Here is a 22,023-nt window from a genome sequence, read left to right as displayed (position 1 = left end):
CCAATTACACTGCATCCTCCCCTCCCAAATTAACAGAGGTCATTGGATGTTAGGAAAGAGACAAAGACTTACAGTTAGGCACTCCAAGAGTTCTGCAATGAAAAGCAGGCAGCAACTAAAGAGATTTCCATACTAGCAACAAAGTCTTGCCAGTATAATCAAGTTTCAAAAATAAACACACACACACACACACACACACACACACACACACACACAAAGACAGAGAGAGAGAGAGAATAGAAACATGAGAAGACAAAGCAACAAGATGTTTCCCAAACCACACAGCTCTCTCAAACCTGATCCATGTGCCATTGATGGAGAAGAAATCAAAAGACATACAGCTAAATTATTTAAAATGATAAAATAGGAGTTAAAAAAGATCAATAAGGTGCTTGGTGAGCTTAAAGAAGATATAATTAAACAGCAAATCCTGGTCAACAAGAGCAAAGCAAGAGGCATCTAAATTCCCAATTTCAAATTATATTACAAAGCTACAATAAGAAAAGCAGCATGGTACCAGCACAAAAACAAGTATGTGGATGGATCAGGGGAACAGAAAATAGGATGCAGAAATAACTCCAGGCACATTCAGCAATCTGATCTTTGAAAAAAGGGGAAAAAACGTACATTGGAAGAAAGACAGCCTCTTTAACAAAAGGTGCTGCAAAAACTGGCTATCTGCATGCAGAAGATTGAATCTAGACCCATATCTCTTACCATGTAGTAGATTGAAATCAAAATGGATCAAATATCTAAATGTTGAAACAGAAACAATCTGCTGGAAGATAAGATAGATAAAACTCTTGAAGACATAGCCAAAGGCAAGGACTTTCCGAGCAGAACCAAGCTACACCTTAGACAAAGGACCAATATCTAGAATATATAAAGAACTCAAAAATTAGAACTTCCAAAATAAAAGACCCAATTAAAAAATGTCAACTGAAATGAATAGACACTTCTCAGAAGAAGTAAGTATAAATGGCCAATAAATAAATGAAAGATTGTTAAACATCTCTGGCCACTGGAGAAATGCAAATTAAAATAATACTGAGATACCATCTATCTCATATATTCCCCTTCTAGGTATCTTACCCAAAGAGTTAAGGATGTCACATAACACTGGTATATGCATACCCATGTTTATAGCAGCATAATTCATAATAGCTAAATTTTGAAATCAGCCTATATGCCCATCAAAGGATGAATGGATAAAGAAAAAGGGATATTAATCCAAGAGGAAGACTTGACAATCCTAAATATATATGCACCAAACACAAATGCACCCAACTGTACAAAACAAATATTAACAGACATGAAAAATCAAATAAGCACTAATATAATTGTAGTGGGGGACCTCAATGCCCCACTATCACAAATAGATGGATCATCTAGACAAAATATTAACAACAAAAAATTCTAGAACTGAGCCAAGCTATTGAACAAATGGACTTAATAGATGATTGCAGAGTGTTCCACCCCACAAAATCAGAATACACATTCTTTTTGGCTGCACATGGGTCATTTTCCAAAATAGACCACATCCTAATTCATAGGACATGTCTAAGTAAATGTAAACAGAATATAGAGGGTCATCAAGATCACATACCCTGACTAAGTTGGATTTATCCCAGGGATATAAGGATGGTGCAACATTCATAAATCAACAAATGTAATACACTATATTAACAGAGTCAAGGACAAAAACCATATGATCATCTCAATAGACGCAGAAAAGGCATTTGACAAAATCCAACACCCATTCATGATAAAACTGCTACAGAAAATTGGAATAGAAGGTCTTTATCTCAACCTGATTAAGGCTATCTATGAAAAACCAACAGCCAACATTATACGAAATGGTCAAAAACTGAAAACTTTCATGCTAAAATCAGGAATGAGACAAGGATGCCCACTATCACAACTCCTGTTCAATATAATTCTGGAAACACTAGCCACAGCAATTAGAAAAGAGAAAGAAATAAAAGGAATATAGGAAGGGAAGAAGTTAAACTGTCATTATTTGCTGATGATATGATACTTTACATAGAAGATCCAAAAAAGTGGGCCAAAAGACTTCTAGACTTAATTGACAGATTCAGTAGAGTAGCTGGATATAAGGTCAACACTCAAAAAACAATAGCCTTCTTATACGCAAATAGCAGACTCACTGAGAGAGAAATTAGGGAAACAATTTCTTTTACAATAGCATCCAAAAAAATGAAATATCTAGGAATCAATGTAACAAAGGAAGCAAAAGAACTCTACACTGAAAACTACAGCACTCTGAAAAAGGAGATTTAGGATGATATAAGAAAATGGAAAGACATTCCTTGTTCCTGGGTAGGAAGAACTGATACAGTGAAAATGGCCATACTTCCAAAACTACTATATAGATTTAATGCAATGCTGACTGAAATTCCAACAATATACTTCACAGAACTAAAGAAAAAAATCCAAAAATTCATTTGGAACCAGAAAAGACCTAGAATAGCAAAAGCAATTCTAGGCAACAGAGACATGGCGGGGGGGGGGGGGGTCACAATCCCCAACTTGAAACTATACTACAAAACTACTGTGATAAAAACAGCATGGTACTGGCAAAGAAACAGACCTGAGGACCAGTGGAATAGATTAGAAGATGCAGAAACAACTTCAGACATACTCAGCCACCTCATCTTTGACAAAGGAGCCAACCACCCTCTTGGAAGGAGAGATAGCCTATTTAATAAATGGTGTTGGAAAAACTGGATTTCAACCTGTCAAAGATTAAAACTAGTCCCATACCTATCACTGTGCACTAAACTAAGATCAAAGTGGATTAAAGATCTAAATATTAAGACAGAAACACTAAACCTGCTGGAAGATAAGTTAGGTAGAACTCTTGATGACACTGGCATAGGAAAAGACTTTATGAACAAAATCTCAGTAGCATGGGAACTGGCACAAAGAATCAACAACTGGGATCTCATCTTATTAAAAAGCTTCTGCACTGCAAGCGAAACTACCAGCAGAGCTAAGAGACAACCTACAACGTGGGAAAAAATTTTTAGCAGCTGTACCTCAGACAAAGATCTACTATCTAGAATATATAAAGAATTGAAAAAAATCAGACTTCCCAAATTCAAAGACCCAATTCAAAAATGGGCATCTGAAATGAACAGACATTTCTCAGACAAAGAAGTAAAAGCAGAAAATAAATATATGAAAAAATGTTCAACATCATTGGTCATTTGAGAGATGCAGATGAAAACAACACTGAGATTCCACCTCACCCCACAAAGAATGGCTGCTATCAAGAAATCAACCAATAAAAAATGCTGGCAGGAGGGCCAGGGATTTTGCTCAGTGGTTCCACAGCTTGCCTTGCAAGTGCAAAGTCCAGAGTTCAATCCCTGGCACCAAAATAAATAAATAAATAAATAAATAAATAAACAAATAAATAAATAAATAAAAACAAATGCTGGCAGGGGTGTGGGGAGAAAGGAACCCTTCTCTGTTGTTGGTGGGAGTGCAGACTGGTGCAACCACTGCGGAAATTTGTATGGAGATACCTCAAAGAACTAGGCTTAGACGTCCCATTTGACCCAGCTATTCCCCTGCTGGGTATCTACCCAAAAGAATTAAAAGAATCATACCACAGTGGTATATGTGCACCTATGTTTACAGCAGCACAGTTCATAATAGCTAAAGCCTGGAAACAACCCAAGTACCCATCAACTGGAAACTGGATAAAGAAAATGTGTTTTTTTTTATAAAATGGAGTACTACTCAGCTATGAAGTATGAGAAACTAGGGACATTTATAGCTAAATGGATGCATATTGAGGCCATACTCTAAAGTGAAATAAATAGGACACACATGTGTAAATACCAAATAGTTTCTCTAGTGTGAGAAACTAAAAGTGTAAATAAGGGTTAAAATGATTAAAATGAGTAACTGATAATTTGAAATAGGAAAAGGTCCAAAGGTGTAGGAGTGGTGGAAGGGGAAGGGGAAAGGAAAGAAGGGAAAGAAAAAATTATGAGAAAAGAAAAAAATGGAAATGAAATCTATGTAAATAGGGAAGGGCAGAGGGGGTGAAGGGCGCACAGGTAATGGGAGAAAAATAAGAACCAAGATACATCATATACAGGTACAAGCATCCAGTGATAAATGTAAACATATTGTATACCTAAAATGTACCAATAAAAGAATTTTTAAAATAAATACATAAATAAATAAAGAGCAAAATAAAAGATAGATAACAGGAAGCAGGGAGGTAGATCTTTCTCAAATGGGAAGCAAATCAAAAGATGGATGTAGGGGAGGGAAGATGAAAAAAGGAATTAAAATGTTATGTGCATATACCAGCTCCACATAAGAAATGTAAATATTGTGTAATACAAACATGTACTACTAAAAGAAAAGTAAGAGCATCCTAGTTAAATGTTTTATTCTTGATTTAATATCATTTGCCTTCAAGTTCCTTGGCTATCCAGAACTGTTCAGGGGAAAGACTTAATAGTCCACTACAGTTTGGGATTTGGTTTTTCTAAAAGTATTAGGCAATTAAAATCCTTAACATTTCGATGTACATGCTTTAGAAAGTTAGGTGTTAATGCACATGTAAAAAGTTAACATGTAATTTTCAGATCCTTGTGATTTAAGGCAAGGATATTTTGTTATTGCAATTGTTACTTATTTTCTACCCTTGTGTTATTTTTAGAGGAAATTTCAGTAATGTAAGGGAATTTTATGAGTACATTAATTAGAAGATATAATTTATGCAAATAATCAAAATATGAATTAAATGTTTGCCTTGATTTTTGTGTTATTATGATAGAATGCTGGGGTATTTTAAAATATAGGTTTGATATGTAAAAATGAAGTCCTTTTTCTATTTTCCCATTCTTAGCATTGTTAGGAATGGATTAAAGGAATCAGAAGCACATGTACTCCAAATAAGCTTAAATCTCATTTTAACAATTATCAGGGGATCAGAAATTTTTCTTTAATAGTGGAATCACTTGATAATAATTTCATAAAGCTCAGGTATTTTTCTTGCCCTTGAGAAAGTAATACAGCAAGAGCTATCTTTTCAATTATCCAGTCTAATGGCAAAGAATCTTGAGCCAGGCAGGAGTCACAAACTTAAGATCTTTTTTCATTTGTCTTGTTTCTTCTTGCTGAAGGAGGTTCTTACCTGTGTATTTGTGTGTTGTTTATTTATTTTTAAAGTTCCATGGGGATATAATATATTCTATTATAATCCTATTCTCCTCTTCTCCATCTTCCTTACCCTTTCTTTGGTAAATTTCCTTTCTTCCTCTCCTAGTACCCCTTTAAATCTAGCCCTTAGAAAAGATAGACTTGTTTTTGAAAAGTAACTTTACAGTGGGAAATTTTTCAAAATGTGATTTTGACCTGTTAATTATGCTGAGTGAAAGTCTGTGTGATTGCTAATGGAGTGTTGAAGGCCCTTTACATTTCTTAGCTTTTAGGTTTATGAAATATTTCAAAAACAGAAAATATAGAGCAACCTCATTGTCACAGATCTGCTGCTAAACTTTGCTAAATCATAATATTTTTGTCATATTAATTTAGATTTATTTTAAAGACGTCATCTAAGATATATATTATTTAAGTCCCCTGAGAAGTCCTCTGTTTTCTTTCTTACTGGGGGTAAATCAAATCTATATTTATGATTTCCATTCTGCTATTACTTTTTTGCCTGCTTTATTCTCTTTCTTTGTCTATAAGCAACACATAACAAAATCCTGCATATTTTAAAACTTCATACAAATGATATATCATTGGACATATTATCTGCAATTTATTTATCTTTTCCACTGAATGTTATGCTTTTGAGTTATATGTACACATATATATATATTCGGTAGATGTTAACTGCTATATAATAGTGAACTATATTACTATCCCATTTATCTATGCTTACATTGATGAAAATTTCATTTATTTCCCACTTTTTACTATTACTAGTAACTCCGTGATATAAGTAAGTCATGGAGCAGGTCTATTAGAGTTTATTTATATGTGGTATATGAAAAGAATGTTCTATTTCAACTCCCTTTCTTAAATTAGGTCATTTCTTCCTTGGTGGAGGTTCCTTAAATAAATTCTCTTCCCCTCCTCTGCTTTTTCTTGAAGTAATTCAAATTGGTTCTTTTTCCCTATAGCCAAGAGAGTTATAAGTAATAGTATATTTAAGGCATTCAAAGAATCTACTAGAAGTTGTCTGTGTTTTCCATAGCAAGTTTAAATAATGAACGAATGACTAAGAACATGGGAGAGTGATATCAAATTTTAGGGTGTTTATAGGTCCCTTTTAAATGGTAATTTTAAAAGAACCCACTTATCCAGAAAGATTGGCGAGGTAATGAAATGTCACGTGTTCATGGACCTCTTACAATTCACCTATGGTACTCCAGACTAAAATCTACTAGGTTTACAAGAGGAGGCTAATGATCATTAAGGAATTTCCATAGTTTAAATACGGAAGGTCCCCCAAAGGCCTATGTGTCAAACACTCCGTCTGCACATTGGCACTATGGGAAGGTAGTGGGGTCTGGTGTGAGGTCCTAGGTCAGTGGGGCTGTCATTGACAAGGATGTGAGACCTGGACCTTTCCTCTTTTTCCTTTCTACATCCCAGCCATGAGGTGAACATTTACTTTCTTGCCACACACTCAAAAGCAATAAGGCCAATTGACCATGGGCTGAAACCTCAAAAACCATGGGATCCAAAATAAACCTTCTGTCTTTATAAGCCTACTACGTCAGTCATTTGCTACAGTACTAGGAAGCTGACAAACATAGGAGTCAATCATGGTACCATTTTATTTGCAATTTAGCATTTCTCTTAAGAAAATAAAATTGGAGAAATGCTTTAGGATCTATGCTCGTTCTTAAACTGCTCTCTCCAAGTTCCTATCTGTTCTTCTGTGTCCTGTGGATGTTGGGGGTAGAACTCTGAAAACTGTCACTCTCTTCTGTGAGCGGTATTCTCCTGTTTTGTGCCTCCTCCCCACCACCACCAAAGAAAAACCCTAAAAGGATACTGAACGATGGCAAGAGAGAAAAGACTTCCTGTCTTACTCACAGCTTCTGTTTTAACACCCCAGCAAACGCTGTACACTGCCATCAGCAGTTTGGGTGCTAGTCTCTCAATTTCTCTCAGAATTTCAGAATCAGCCTCATCAAACCCTGGGATAACAAGGCCGGCTAGCCAGTTTCAATCCTTAGATGTCTGAGCTCCACCTCTGCGAAACTCATCCGCTGAGCTCCTATAGAGCATTTCTCCTCTGACCTTGTAGTTTCTAACAACCTCAACTGCTTCCTCAACTCCCTCAGTCCCTGCAATGGCCGGTCGCTGCTTCCTGCAGACAGCTTCGGTACTGCTTTCACATTCCTCCTTCTACTTATTCAAGACTCAGTAAATGCAAAACCAATTCCAGATATTAAATCTCCTCCTCTGAAATAGTTTTGTTTCTCTGACTGACTCTTTCCCAATACTGCTGTGAAAATATTGTCAAAGTTTTATATTGATTTGAAAATAGCTCATATTAATCGTGCAAAAGCTAAAATCCGTAGGCAAAGTGAGACTTTTGGGTGATTATGGGTTGGTATACATGAACCACTATTTCTGATCCTTAGTACAATCCTTTGCAAGACTGGACTTAGACATAAAGTGCCCTTGAGGCACTGCTACTTACATCCCAGGAAGCATACTACTTGTGTAATCGAACTAAACTCTAATTATATAGGGAATTTCTCAGCTTCTTATAAGCAAAGACAAAAAAGGAGAGTATGCTTAAGTCATTGATAAACCTAGAAGAAAATCTGATTTCCTGGAAGTTTTGTCTTTGGGACCTATTTTCTTTCCCCCTTTATTCTCAGTTCCTTATCTCTCTTTCCATCTAGATTGATTCTATTCTTAATCTCCATGCATAGTGAAATGGTTGCTAGGTGTGTCAAGTTTATATGCATTTAGGTTATAAACAAGTGGATAAAAAATATTTTCTGGAAATTTTTAATGTTTATTTTTATGAGTACATGTTTGCAGTACATGATGATTGCATTCATCATGGGGATTCGGCACATGCACATAACAAATTTTAATTTTTTTCATCCCCTTCTTCTCTTTCCTCTCCCTCCTCCATTTCTTGTTCCCCTTTCCTTTTGCAAAAAGTATAGCCCCCTGGTTCTTACTGTAGGGACAGTTGGAGGGGGAGGTAGGTAGGGAAGATGTAGGGCATGGCCTCAGTGGCTGATGGTTGTGTATTTACCACAAGCTTATCTTCCACTATGTACTTGAGGAAGCTAGCTCCTGTAAAATTATTACATATATTGACTATGTCCCCCTTTAGTCCCTGACCTTTTCCTCAACCCAGAAACAAAGGCTGAGACCCTGATTAGGCTAGATTACACTGCTTAGTGAAACAGTTATTTTTAGAAACCAGCTTACCTCTATAAATATGAGTATAGTGGTTCCCTGACACTTGGGAAATATGGTGAAATTCCCCCTGCCTTGTAGCACATTCCTGGCATTCCTGACCTTATAAATAAATTTTGCCTTGAATTACTTTTACTTTAGATTTCCTCTTTCTGTTGGGAACCTGAGTTCCTCATTCCCTGTTGGAGGCCTTTGGCTCTGAGCCAGACTCCCTTCATTTCCCCATTCTTAATCAGAGTGAAGATAAGAAACCCAGAGATACCCAGGGGAGAGACAGGAGGTTGTTGAAGATCTTTGGCTCCTGAGAGAGCACTTGCCTGATGTAACACTATTATGTATCCTTTATTTTGCTCTTTAATTTATTTGTATTTTGGGTTTCTCCTACAAGAGAAATAATGTGATATTTAGGCTTATGTGTCTAATTTATCTTACTTAATATTGTAGACTCAAGGTTCACCCATTCTCCTGTGGTAAACTGAGTCAAACAGAATTTCCAGTTTTTGTTTTTTGAGGAATCTCCATACTGATTTCCATAGTGGTTGCACTAGTTTACATTCCCACCAACAATGTATAAGGGTTCCTTTTGCCCTGCATCCTTACCAGCACTTGTAATTATTTTATTTCTTAATGATGGCTATTCTTTCTGGAGTAAGGTAGAGTCTCAGTGTTGTTTCAATTTGCATTTCTCAAGGCTTACTTTTAAGAAAGCACTGGTACAAGGGAAAAGTAAAGTTCCACAGGAAAGGCCAGAAACATGCAACACTTCACATGCAGTAGTAGCACATTCTAATCTCTCCTGCCGCTCCCAGCCCAGCAGAAAGGGCTTTGGGGCCGCCATCCATACCACCGCTCCCAGCCCAGAGGAAGGGGCTTCCAGGCCACCATCCCTACCACCACTCCCGGCCCCTGGCCCACCTCTCCCAGCTCAGAGGAGGTGATCCGTGCGGGCGCCAACAGCACTCCCCCACCCCCCCAGTCGAAGTGAGATGACATGTAAATAAGTCTCAAAACCAGACTTCCAGATCACCTACACCAACCCCAAAGGGAAATGAGATGGAACACTCTGATACTCAAACACCTGGACCCACTGAACTGGCAACAAAAGGGGATCTGGAAAAAATGAAATCAGAAATAATTTCTCAGATAACAGGAGAAATTGTGCTCCTAGTGCAAGACATGATTAATAAATCTAGAGAGGAGCTCAGGAACATGATGGAATCCCAACATAAGAAACAAATGGAATCCATAAAACAGATGCAAATAGATTTCCAGGACATGAAAAACTCCATTGAAAGTCTACACAGCAGAATGAGCCAATGTGAGGACAGAATTTCAGATATAGAAGATAAGATTGCAATTAACGACCAGGAAAAGAAAAATTGCTTCAAAATTATAAGGGAACATGAGAAATCAACCCAGCAGTTGCTAGATGATGCAAAGAAGAATAACATAAGACTGATTGGGCTCAATGAAGAAACAGGGGAGAGTGCAGATGACATAAAAAATCTCTTCACAGAAATAATGGCAGAAAACTTCCCAAGCAGAAGAAGAGAACTTGACATACAGATAAGTGAGGCATATAGGAGTCCAAATAGCCTTGATCAAAAAAAATCTACACATAGGCATATAATTGTTAAGATTCCAGAAACTCAACAGACGAACAAAGTTCTACAAGCAGTCAGAGAAAAGAAACAAATCACATACAAAGTAGTAGCACATCCTATAGAAAAGAAATGAAACCTGCAGGGCTTATGAACTGGCTGTCATATATCATCTGATACTGTTATGGTTTAGATTTAATTGTTCCCAAAGCCTCATGTGCTCATTAGTGGGACTTTTGGAAGATGATTGGATTATGGGACTTACAGCTGACTTGCTGTTAGGAGGTAGGGTATGGTCTAAAGAGATGGGTCTAGGCTTGACCTAGAAGTTTATATCTCCCTTCCTGGCTCCCCCCTTAAGGTTCTTCTGGCTTCTTGTCTGCCATGCCATGAGCAATTCTCCTCTGCCATGCCCCAAGCCCCTGTGCTGTGCAGCCCCACCTTGAAGCCACCAGACTAACTGAAACCTCTACAAACTGTGAGCCAAAATAAACCTTTCCTCCTTTAAGTTTCGGGTGTTGGATATTGTGTTTCATCAAGGAGGAAAGTGATTAAGTCACATACCATTTAGTTTTAACTGCCATCAGGAATCCCAACAATGTTGAGAACAAAATACTTTGAACCCACAAGGGATTGAAATCAACCAGCAGGTAAGAACATTAGGATTTTCCCTTCTGCATTACGTTGGCTTTGTAAAGTAACCTGGCTGAAAAGTGAGAGTAAAATTATATCATCCTGATTTCAAAATCTATTTTGTAAATATATTCCATTGTTATAACTTTTATCTAGACATCCCCTCAAAGCCTCATGGGCTCTTCAGTGGAGATCAGGGGAGGTGACTGGATTATGGGTGTGTGACACTCATCACTGGATAAATTCACTGATGGGTTTATGGCTGGAAAGTGAAGCCTGATGGGAAGAGGTGGGTCAGTGTGGGTGTGGCCTGGATATATGTGTGTATCCTTCCTGCCTTAATCCTTCTCTGCTTTCTGCCTCCCACACTAACAGTTGTTTCTCTTCTGCCGTGCCACCCTACCTTGGAATCAGCCAACTGTGGACTGAAACCTCTTCAAACTGTGAGCCAAATAAACCTCTCTTTCTTTATCTTGTAAGTGTTAGGTATTTTATCCCAGCAACAAGAAAGTAACTGAGACATCCATCTAACCAAAATTTGTTTCTAAAGTCCTATATGCCAATGTACCCAAAACATTAATTCCATTAGCAGGCTATTTCAGGAAGTAGTGAGTATATTTCTTGGAAACAAATATATGCGGTTAAAAGCTTCAGAAAAATCTGACATGAAAAACTGAAAATAAAGATGATTTTTAAATGCATGTTAAACTTCTTCCCATAACATATCAAAGGTGTCATAGCTGCTTCTCAACTGAGAAATTTGTGCCTTGGATCTGGGTCTCTAAACCAAAAAGCCTATCTCGGGATGGCACCATAAGTAGGCTCTCTGCCTCTTAATCATCAGCAACTGCTAAATGAAGTGTATCTATTTTCTCTGTTACATTACTATTGGCAACCAGGTCCTCAGTAAGTGCCTAGAAATGTTTCCATGGTTACAAAAAGCATTCAGCATCTCTCTTGTTTTGGGCCAATTTAGCTTAAAATCTATTGTGCAGAAAAATATGGCACATTAAGAAACATAAAATCAAGATACGTTATGAAAAGAATTGAAGATTAAATGGGGAAAAGCAGGCTTGACAAGGCTTTTCAAAAAGTGCACATAAATCATTCATCAAAACGATGCCTTTTCTTTATGTATCTCCAAACACCTCCCTTAAATAGACTGCAAACCAGCCCTTACATTACCACTTGATATAAAAGAAAAAAATGAGTACTTGAGGATTCTTTAAGAGTATGAACACAGGTAAAAATTTTTAAACATTTTTTTAAAACCCCACAGGTGTGTCAGTATCCATACAGCTCCGAGTCCATTCACATGGCTTACTCTGATAGGGCTCTCAGGGTGTTTAAATATTTTGAGGAAAGAGAAGAACAGGATCATTTTTTAAATGGCTATCAGGCATTTGGAGTAAATTGGTGAGCTATTTCACATCAGGGAGAGAGAGAAAAATGGAAGTTCACTAGGAGCAATTTAGTAATGCTCCTCCATCTACAAGGCGTGAGTGAATTGGGCCAATGAGACTGTCTCCTTCCAAACCCCACTTCCCAATTCCCACTGCCACTGAAGAGGTGGGACATTAGGAATATTTTTGAATCCTCTAGAACAAACTAAACAAGCAATACAAGAGTCTAAGAAAAAGGCCTATGACTTGTCTTGTGTACACTTGTCATTACCCCTGTGTAGGCATTTGATACATATCTGATTAAGAGAGTACACACCATACAGCACTTCTCTTCAAAAGATGTTCCTTCTCCTATCTACCTCCACATGCAGGCCACCCTTCAACATTTTCTATTGCTCTTGTCCCTGTGAAATGGAAGGAAGTGAATGGAGTCATACTATTGTTAAGGACTGATTTTAAAACTTTCATTTCTTGGAAGATTGAATAAACATATTTTCCTTGATTCCTCCCTCTAAATATAGTACAACCAAAATCTCTACACTTTATATAAAACAAAGGTGCCCAGAAGAAGGCAGACCAGCTAGGACCTTTGGCTTGAAGACAAACACCATGCTAAGTTCCCCAGGTTCTTTTACCTAACATGTCCCAGACTTGAAACTGAAGAAGTTAGCAATCCCAAAATGCTGATGGACACAGATAAAGGCAGCCTCAAGAAAGACTTGCTCTCTCTCCCCAAAGGACCAGGTAGGGAGCAGTCTGCCAAAGCAGAACACTTTTAGACAACAACTTCTCTACTCCAGCCAAACAGCACAGAAAACTGTGTCCCTCTCACCCAGGACAACAGAAGCCACAAAGGGAGCCCAGGCTTCCACCCTTGAAAGGTGGTTATGAGGCTCCCCAGTAACCTCTCTGGGGGTTCCAAAGGAGGGCAAGTTGGGGAACAGAACTTTATCCTGATGGCCAGCGTTAGTCATCCCCCACCCCCACAGTGTCAGTGGAGACCAGATGGGGGCCTGGTCTTCCACACCAACCTGGAAGCAGTAATGCACCCCTCTCTGCTCCACTTCAGTGGTATCTAAGTGGGGACCTGAGACTGTCACCAGCACAGTAATGAAGCCACCCCCACCCCAGGGTCAGTGGAAACCACAGGTTTTCATCCCAGCCCTGCAGTAATGAGGAGCAGCCCTTCAGGTGTCAAGGAAGCTAAGAGGGGAACCTGGACTTCTACCCCTACCTGGCTTTAACAAGGTGAAGTCCCCATGCACACCAGACACCTGTCAGGGTCTTTTTGACATGGATTTTTGGTGGAGCAATGACAAAATAATAACTACTATTTCTCTTTGTATGTTCATATTGTATTATATATATTTCTTGTTACAAGGTATGTAATAGCTCCCTAACATATATCTTCCTTAGAGTCTAGTCTCCAAACTGATGCTAAGGTTTCTCTTCTAAAACTGAACTCTTTGGTGTCATCCTTTATTAAGATCTTTTTTGTGATTCCCAACTGCTTGTAGAATAAAGGCTACACCTTTTTTCTTTTATTGTCTTTTTTGGGGGGGGGGAGCTTTTGAGACAAGGTCTTACTATGTAGATCAGGCTGGCCTTGAACTCACTATGTATCCCAGGATGGCCTTGGACTCGTGGTGATCCTTCTGCCTCAGCCTCCTGAGTGCTGGGATTACAGGCAGCGTGCGCCACCACACCTGGCTAAGGCTAAACTCTTAACACAGAAAATAAAGACCTTTTCCATGTAACCTGAGGCCTAACCTCATAAGCCATCTTGGGAATGTCAGCCTCTTCCACACCTCAGCTTTCATGCCATTCCCCCCACTAGAATAACCATGACCCTCCACTCACATATTAAATTCTGACTCATCCTTGTAGTCTGCAGTTCCATGTCCCTTGCTATGGGGAACCTAATCTGATCACTTTAGAAAAATTATCTCAAAACATAACTGCAAATTTACACAAACTTTTCTTTTTTTGTGTACCGGGGATCGAACTTAGGACCTTGCACATATGAGGCAGGTGGCGGAACCACTGAGCTAAATCCCCAGCCCTACAGAAACATTTTTACAGGATGAACTACACATTGCAGAACTCTTTAATGAAAGACCAATATCTTATTTATTCATTTATCCCTCAGCCCAAAGAGGCTACCCATTTAATTAGAATGTCCAATTCAATTTCAGGGCATAATGTTAAGTATATAAGCTGTATTTCAGCTTCCACTTAAGATGCAGAAGGTTGGAAAGAAAGCCGCCTTTCTTAAAGAACAATGAAATCCAGATACGTTGTGGAAGGACACATTGGCCTAAACTCATCAGAAACCTGAGGCTATATAGCAATCAATTAATGTGAAAGTTAAGAAAGGCATTTTCTTTTTCTAGACAAGAAAGGACAACAGTACTGCCACATGCTGGATTCACACAAGTTGTTAAGAATCAGCCTCATATTCTCAGGTAGTTTCTAATGGTCAAAGAACCATGGGAGCTGCAGCCTCTAGGGAAACCAAGCCCGTGGAGCCAGCCCCTTTTCTTCACAGAATCAACCAAGTTCACCAGAGGGATGGGGGCAGGACGGGCATGGGGAAACCTGATCTCACCGTTCAGTCCTGAAGATGAAAGATAATTTACTGAAGAAAAGTAAAAAGTTCCACCAAGGTTTTTCTCTCATACTTCCACTTTGCAATAAAAGTTTTAAGCCACTTGGGGAAGGGCAGTAAATCCTGTTTTCCTTAGGATATAGATAAAGGCATGTTTAAAGTGGGTGAACAGAACATAACAAAAAGTTCTATTTCTGAGAAAGGGGCAGGAAAAAGACTTGAAGTTGGGTTATTACAGACCCTCTATATCTGGGGGAGGGTCAGGATCACTGAGGAAGACGAAAAGGTAAGCAGGAACATAGCACCTTCCTAAGACCAAGACTGTTCCAGAATAGCGGAAAACACAACCTCCAACCCAAACACATCACATCAGCAAGAAGTAAGTAATAAGAAACAGCAGGCTCCTACTGAGAAAAGGCAAACGCCTAAAAATAGAGCCCCTCCTGGTACATAGGAGAGAGAGAGGAAGATGGAGACAATTCACAATTTGATAAAACCCACTACTCTAAACACAATGTGGTGACAGAAGATTGTGAAATCTGTATCACACTAAGGATAATAACAAAAAAATCAAAACACAGCTCAAACTCTGACTCAACCCCCTCACACTAAAAGGCCAGCATTAGAAAAGGCTAGCCTATTTCCAGGTTGAGATACTACATACTTCCCTTACACGTCATGTCCTATTTTCAGTGATAAATTATAAAACAAACAAAAAAAAGCAAGGATAAAACACCCAGTCAAGACATAAAGCAATCAAGAAAGTCAAACTTAAAATATGACTCAAATTGGAACTACCAGACAGGAAGTTTAAAATAATAATTATTAATAAAGTAAAAGCTGTAGTAGAAAAGCAGGGAAACATGCAAGAACTGATGAGGAATTCAGCAGAGAGACTGCAATTGTAAAAATACAATACAATCAAATCAAAATTCTAGAAATGAAAAGCATGGTCACCGTCACAAAGGATGTTTCTGATGGGCTCCTCTGTAGACATGACACACCCACTGAGAATATTAGTAATTCTGGAAAAGATGTCAGTAGGTACAACCCAAACTGAAAAGAAAGAGGAAAAGAGAAGATGGAAAAAGGAAGATAATCTAAGACCTACGGAATAACATCAGTGCAACAGTAAAACTGGAATACCAGAGGGAAGAGCCAGAGAGAATGGCATAAAAGAAATATTTAAAGAATATTGACTAAGAATTTTTCAAAGTGTCTTTCTCACTAAATCCACAAATTCAACAAGCTTAGAAAACATCAATAAAAATAAATACTACTGAGTCGGGGATTTAGCTCAGCGGTTCTGCCGCCTGCCTCACAAGTGCAAGGTCCCAAATTTGATCCCTGGTACCAAAAAGAAAAATTTAAATACTACAGTGTACACACACACACATATGTGCACAAACATACACACCAGAAACATGCTGCTAAAAGCCAAAGATAAAGACAAAACTTCTGAAGAATCTAGTGGAGAAAAGGAATAGTACTTGTAGAGAAACAAAGATAAAAGTTATAGTTGTTTTCTCATATGAAAATTATGCAAACAATAAAACACTCAGGTGGCACTTTTACTATCCTGAAAGAAAATAACTGTAAACACAGAATTTTATACCTAATTAAGGTATTTTTAAATAAATGAGATAAAACAATCTCTTCTACACTGTTGATATGAATGTAAACCACTATGGAAATCAGTATGGAGATCTCTCAAAAAATTAAAAATAGAAATTCCATTCAACCCAGCTATTCCCCTTCTAGGTATCTTCCCAAAAGAGTTAAAGGCATCATATTACAGTGATACATGCACACCCATGTTTATAGCAGCACAACTCGTAATAACTAAATCTTGGAAGCAACCTATATGTCCATCAACAGATGAATGACTAAAGGAAATGTGGCATTTGTATCCAACAGAGTACTACTCTCCCTATGATACATAATGTTAAGTGAACTAAACCAGACACACAAACCTAAATATTGCATGATTTCCTTTTATTAAAGGTAATAAACCCAAAGCATAACTAATTAACAAAAGATAGATAATAGGCACTAGGGATACAGATCTTTTGCAAAAGGGAAGGCAACCAAGTGGTGAAGGGAGCAGGGAGGTAGGAGAGAAAAGGAACATAAAAAGAATTAAGATCTGTCATGTGCATGTACCAACCCCCCAGGATGAATGTAATCGTTATGTACTGTAAGCATATACTCATAAAAATAAAAAATTGAAAGAAAAATAAATGAGGGAAATTTTTCAGACCAAAGAAATGGATATTATTGATTATTAGTATATATACACTACAAGAAAGGTTAAAATGAAAAGTGCTTTATGTCGAATAAATAAAAGCAAATAAAAATTAAATATTTTTTGAAAATATTTTAAAAGTTCAGATAATCCTTTAGGAGCACATACACACAAAAGAGTCAAAATTAATAATGCTTCAAGGCATTCTTTAATAAATAAATAAACATAATTCTTTTCTTATTTTAATCATTCTAAGAGATAACCAATGGTCTAAAGCAAACTAGTATCATTGTATTATGTGTTTATGCATAAAAATAAAATATAGCATTAATAAAACAAAGGATATGAAGGAAAGACAGAGTAGACTCTTGTAACAACACCATTACATTACATATGAAGTACTACAATATTACATCAAGATAGATTATAATTAAATAAAGACTTATATTGAAATCTAAGGATGACTTTTGAACAGTTTTTAAAATGAGCCCAGGGTGGGTATGAAGTACAAGTATAAAGACACTAAATCCAAAAGAAAGGAGAAAAGTTAGGACAAAGATTTAAAAAGTAAATGGAACAAATAGAAACATCTAGCAAGATTATAGATTTTAATGAAATAATATCAGTTATTACATTGAATGCATACAGTTAAAACACATTAAAAGTGAAAGATTGTCAGACTGGATTAAAAAATAAGACCTAATTCTACACTATGTACAAAAACTCACCATAAATATAAAATAATGTAAAGCTAAAGAATGGAAAAGAATATATTATGCCAACACTAATCAAAGAAAGCTAGAGTAGCTATATTAAAATCAGAGTATATCTCAGGACAAGAAATACTAATAGAGATTAAGCACTATATTACACAATAACAAAGAGGTCAAAACATTAAGACAACATATATTTCTAAAATATATATGGACTTAACAACAGAGCTTCAAACTATTTTAAGCAAAAAAATGTTAGAAATGAAAGAAGAGTAATAGCCAAATCTACAATTAAGGTTTAAGACTCTAATACTCCTTTAGCAGTAATCAATAGAATAAAATCAGAAGGATAAAGAAGAGAAACTAGAGTCATTTATAGCTAAACAGATGCATATTGAGGCCATACTCTTAAGAGAAATAAATAGGACACACATGTGTAAATACTGAATAGTTTCTCTAGTGTGAGAAACTGAGAATGTAAATAAAGACTAAAAGGATTAATAACTAATAACTGACACTTTGAAATAGGAAAAGGTCCAAAGGGGTAGGGGTGGTGGGAGGAGATGGGGAAAGGAAAGAATGGAAAGAAAATATTATGAGAAAAGAAAAAAAAATGGAAACGAAGTCTATGTAAATAGGAAAGTGTGGAGGGGTGAAGGGTGCACAGGTAATGGGAAAAAATAAGAACCAAGATACATCATGTAGAGGTACAAGCACCCAATGATAAATGTAAACGTATTGCATACCTAAAATGTACCAATAAAAGAATGTAAGCAAAAAAATAAATAAATAATAAATAAAATCAGAAGGCTAAACTCAATAGACAAAATAGGTAAGCATTAGAAAACCTGAAAAATAACCTGAATTTACATTTACAGAATATTCTGACCCAGTAGAACACACAATCTTTTCAAGTACACATGAAACATTTAACATGTCAAAACATATTCAGTGCAACAGAACAAACCGTAATTAATTTTCAAAACTAAACTAGTATAACGTGAGCAGACCATAATGGAATCAAGCTAGAAACCAATCACAGAAAAATATCTAAAGGCCTCGCAATATATGGAACTTAAAACACACTTTGAAATAGGCTATATAAGAAAACTGAAGTCAAAAGAGAAATTATAAAATATTTTAAGTAAATGAAAATAAAAACACAATACATTAATATTTGTCAGCTGCAAGTAAATTACTGCTTACAGGAAATTTTATACATTAAATTATATTAGAAAAGCAAGAACAAATTATACCCAAAGCAAGAAGAAAATAATATTGATGTGCTCACTTCAGCAGTACATTTACTAAAATAATAATGATAACAAAAATCAATCAAATTAATAACAAAAATAGATTTTAAAATTAATGAAAATAAGAACTAATTCTTTGGCAGGGGGAAAATAGGCAGATAGACAGATTGACAGTCAACATTCTATCCAAATGAATCTGGGGAAAAAAGACAAATAATAATATTAAGAAATAAAGGGAGAAATCAATAGAAATCCTACAAACATTAAAAGAGTAGAAAGGCTCTCTGGGAAGCTGAGGTAGGAGGCTCATAAGTTTGAGTCCATGTCAGGCTACTTAGCAAAAACATGAAGGCCCAGTCTCAAAATAAAACAAAAGAATGTAAAAGGACTGGGTATGTGGCTCAGCATGAAGGCCCTGGGTCTAATCCCAGTACTGGAAAGAAAACATAAGGCAGAAAGGAAATGGTATGTATACAAATTTGTATTTTAAAACCTTTCCATGAGAAAATTCAGGCTTTGCTGAGAAATTCTAACAAATATTTAAAATAATAATAATTCTATACAAATTTTGTCTAGACTATAGGAAAGGAAAAATATTTCATAACTCATTTTATAAAGTCAGCATTTTCCAGATACCAAAACCAGATAAAGACATAACAAGAAAACTACAGATCAATTTCCCTAATGATAATACATTTTTAAAATCTTCAAAACACTATCAAATTAAATTAAGCAGTATAGGAAAATAATAATATATCATGACCTAGTAGATTTTATGCAAACTATATTAAGCTATATTAAGCATCAATATCTAGAAATAAATTACTGTAATTCACTGCAACATATTAAACAAGAAACATCATTTGATACTCTCCATAGATGTAGAATATTTAACCAAATTCAATATTCTTTTTTTGATAAAAGTTCTCAGCAAACTGGAATAGCAGGAAACCTTTGAACATATAAAAATATTTATGCCTCTGCCTAAGCACTACGTAATAATAAAAGACTGAAAGGCTTTACACTAAGTTCAGGATCAAGGCAGAGATATCCATTTTTACCACCCTTAACATCAACAGAGGTCCTACCCAATGTAATCAGTCAAGAAAAAGAAATAATAGATATTGATCTGGGGTACCAAATAAAACTAAAGACACACAAAAATCCCTAAACTGATGAATCAATCAACAAACTGGTGCATTCACCCAGGGCAAAGTCCTGGAGCACACAGTAACATAGATGGATCACAAATACATGGCAATAAGTGAAAGAAGCAAGAGTTAAAAAGCTACACGTTGCATAATTCCTTCTTTATGACATTCTAAAAAAGGTGAAAAGGATAACGACAGAAAATGTATTAGTATTTGTAGGGGACTGGAGATAGGGAAATGGACTCACTACAGAAGGATGTGAGGGAATTTTCTGTGATAATGCAAATGAGTTAGTCTTTAATAATGGTAGTCATTACAAGCCTATTTGTCAAAAATGATAGAACTGTACACTAAGGATGATTTTTATCATATGTAAATCATACTTTTAGAAAAGAGAAAAAGAAAAAGTCCGCATGTGTGTAAACTCACACTGCCTAAACTCAGTCTCTTTCCAAATGTGGATTTGGGGTATGTTCTCAAACTCTTTAGGCATCTTTTTTCTCAACTAGGATGTGAGAATAACAATATCTACCTCTCAACTTGTAAGCTTCCCTTGACCCTGTTCCATCATTAATCATTATGTGATGTCCTACTATGAGCATAACACTGCATGCACTGTTGCTAAGGATGCAGAGACCAATTGATAGTGTGGTCCCTACCTTCCAGCTTCAATTCAGTAAACAAACATCTCCTGAAGGGACAAATAAGCACAAACTATTTTACTTCCATTCAAAATTACAAAAATTAACAAGACTAGTGTTAAGCATCTATTAAGCCAAGTTCATGTTTATTTCAAATTTGGCAAGAATTTTTAAAAATAAAGATAGAAATTTCAATTTAAACCTAAAAAAACCCACTGATAGCCCAAATATTTCTAGAATAATCTCTACAGATAATTTTCAGAGACTGAAAATTGCAAAAATCTATAATTTACCAGGTTCATAAAAAACTATCAGCCTACCTCATTTTCACCAATTCATTATAGGATTTCCATGCTACTTTAATTCTGAGTAAGAAAGAGCATCAAGAAAGTATTATAAAGAAGAAGATGAGGGGCTGAGACATAGAAAGAAAACATGCTTAGCATATACAAAGCTCTGGGTTTGATCCCAGTACCACGTGAGGTAATATAAGATGAAAGAGAGAAAAGAAAGAAAGAAAAAAAACTTTAAAAGAAATATGAAATTATTTTTCCTTATACCAAGATTTCACCTATCTAGATAAAATACTTCTCTAAAATTACAAAGCTAAGAGGATTGACTAAAAATTGATGAAAATTCTATGAAGTACTCCAGAAAAGCCTGCTCCCTCCAACAAGAAAGGAATTAATGACTTTGTACATCACATAATGACCTACAACCCTCTGTGAGCTATACATGCATAACAACCACAAATCAGACACATGCCAAGCCCCTTCTCTGCTTAGCATCTGCCCCTGTGCCTTACTCAAGCGGCATGCCCTTACTTCAGGTTAGAGTACTAGAAACATGAGCAATTCATGCTGGAACACATGACAGCTACTTTTACAGAGTACATTTTCATCATCATAATCATTATGTATTTACTGAAGGGCTGATACATGCTCAGTTCTGACAGCATAAAGTTTTATAGACAGCTTTAATTAAATGTGTCCATATCATGCAAGGCTAAAAGAAAATCAAAGCTTTTCCTGTTTCAAAGATTTCCTATCTACTGTCATCTCACATCACATCTCGGTGAAACACTGTGAGAAGTGTTCTTGGAGCGTTATCAACTAAAAATTCTGCAACGAGCATGGCTTTTTGCACAGGATTTCACACTGAATAATATAGTAACATCTAGAAATTCCTAACCTAGAGGGAAAAAAGAACATTTTAAAAGATATTTTGAAAAGCATGACATGTGCACAGGGGCTTCTCAAGCAGAATTCACAGATTTATTTTCAGCATTTCACTTGCTCAAAGCTATTATTTTAGAAAATGGAGC

At 36.4% G+C, this 22,023-nt stretch overlaps 1 protein-coding gene across 9 annotated transcripts in view; it reads right to left on the bottom strand.

Annotated features, from left to right (window-relative positions):
- Syt16 (synaptotagmin 16) overlaps window positions 1-22,023 on the bottom strand; it is a 316,226-nt gene that overhangs the window by 112,256 nt on the left and 181,947 nt on the right. The gene's annotated exons all lie outside the window — the stretch shown is intronic.

Source organism: Heterocephalus glaber, unplaced genomic scaffold (genome assembly GCF_053883595.1).
Source record: "Heterocephalus glaber isolate CG9 unplaced genomic scaffold, H.glaber_assembly_v1.0 deba00001608, whole genome shotgun sequence".
Taxonomy (NCBI): Eukaryota; Metazoa; Chordata; class Mammalia; order Rodentia; family Bathyergidae; genus Heterocephalus; species Heterocephalus glaber.
Note: the sequence above shows the minus strand (reverse complement) of the source record. Positions and strands in the feature narration are given on the sequence as shown.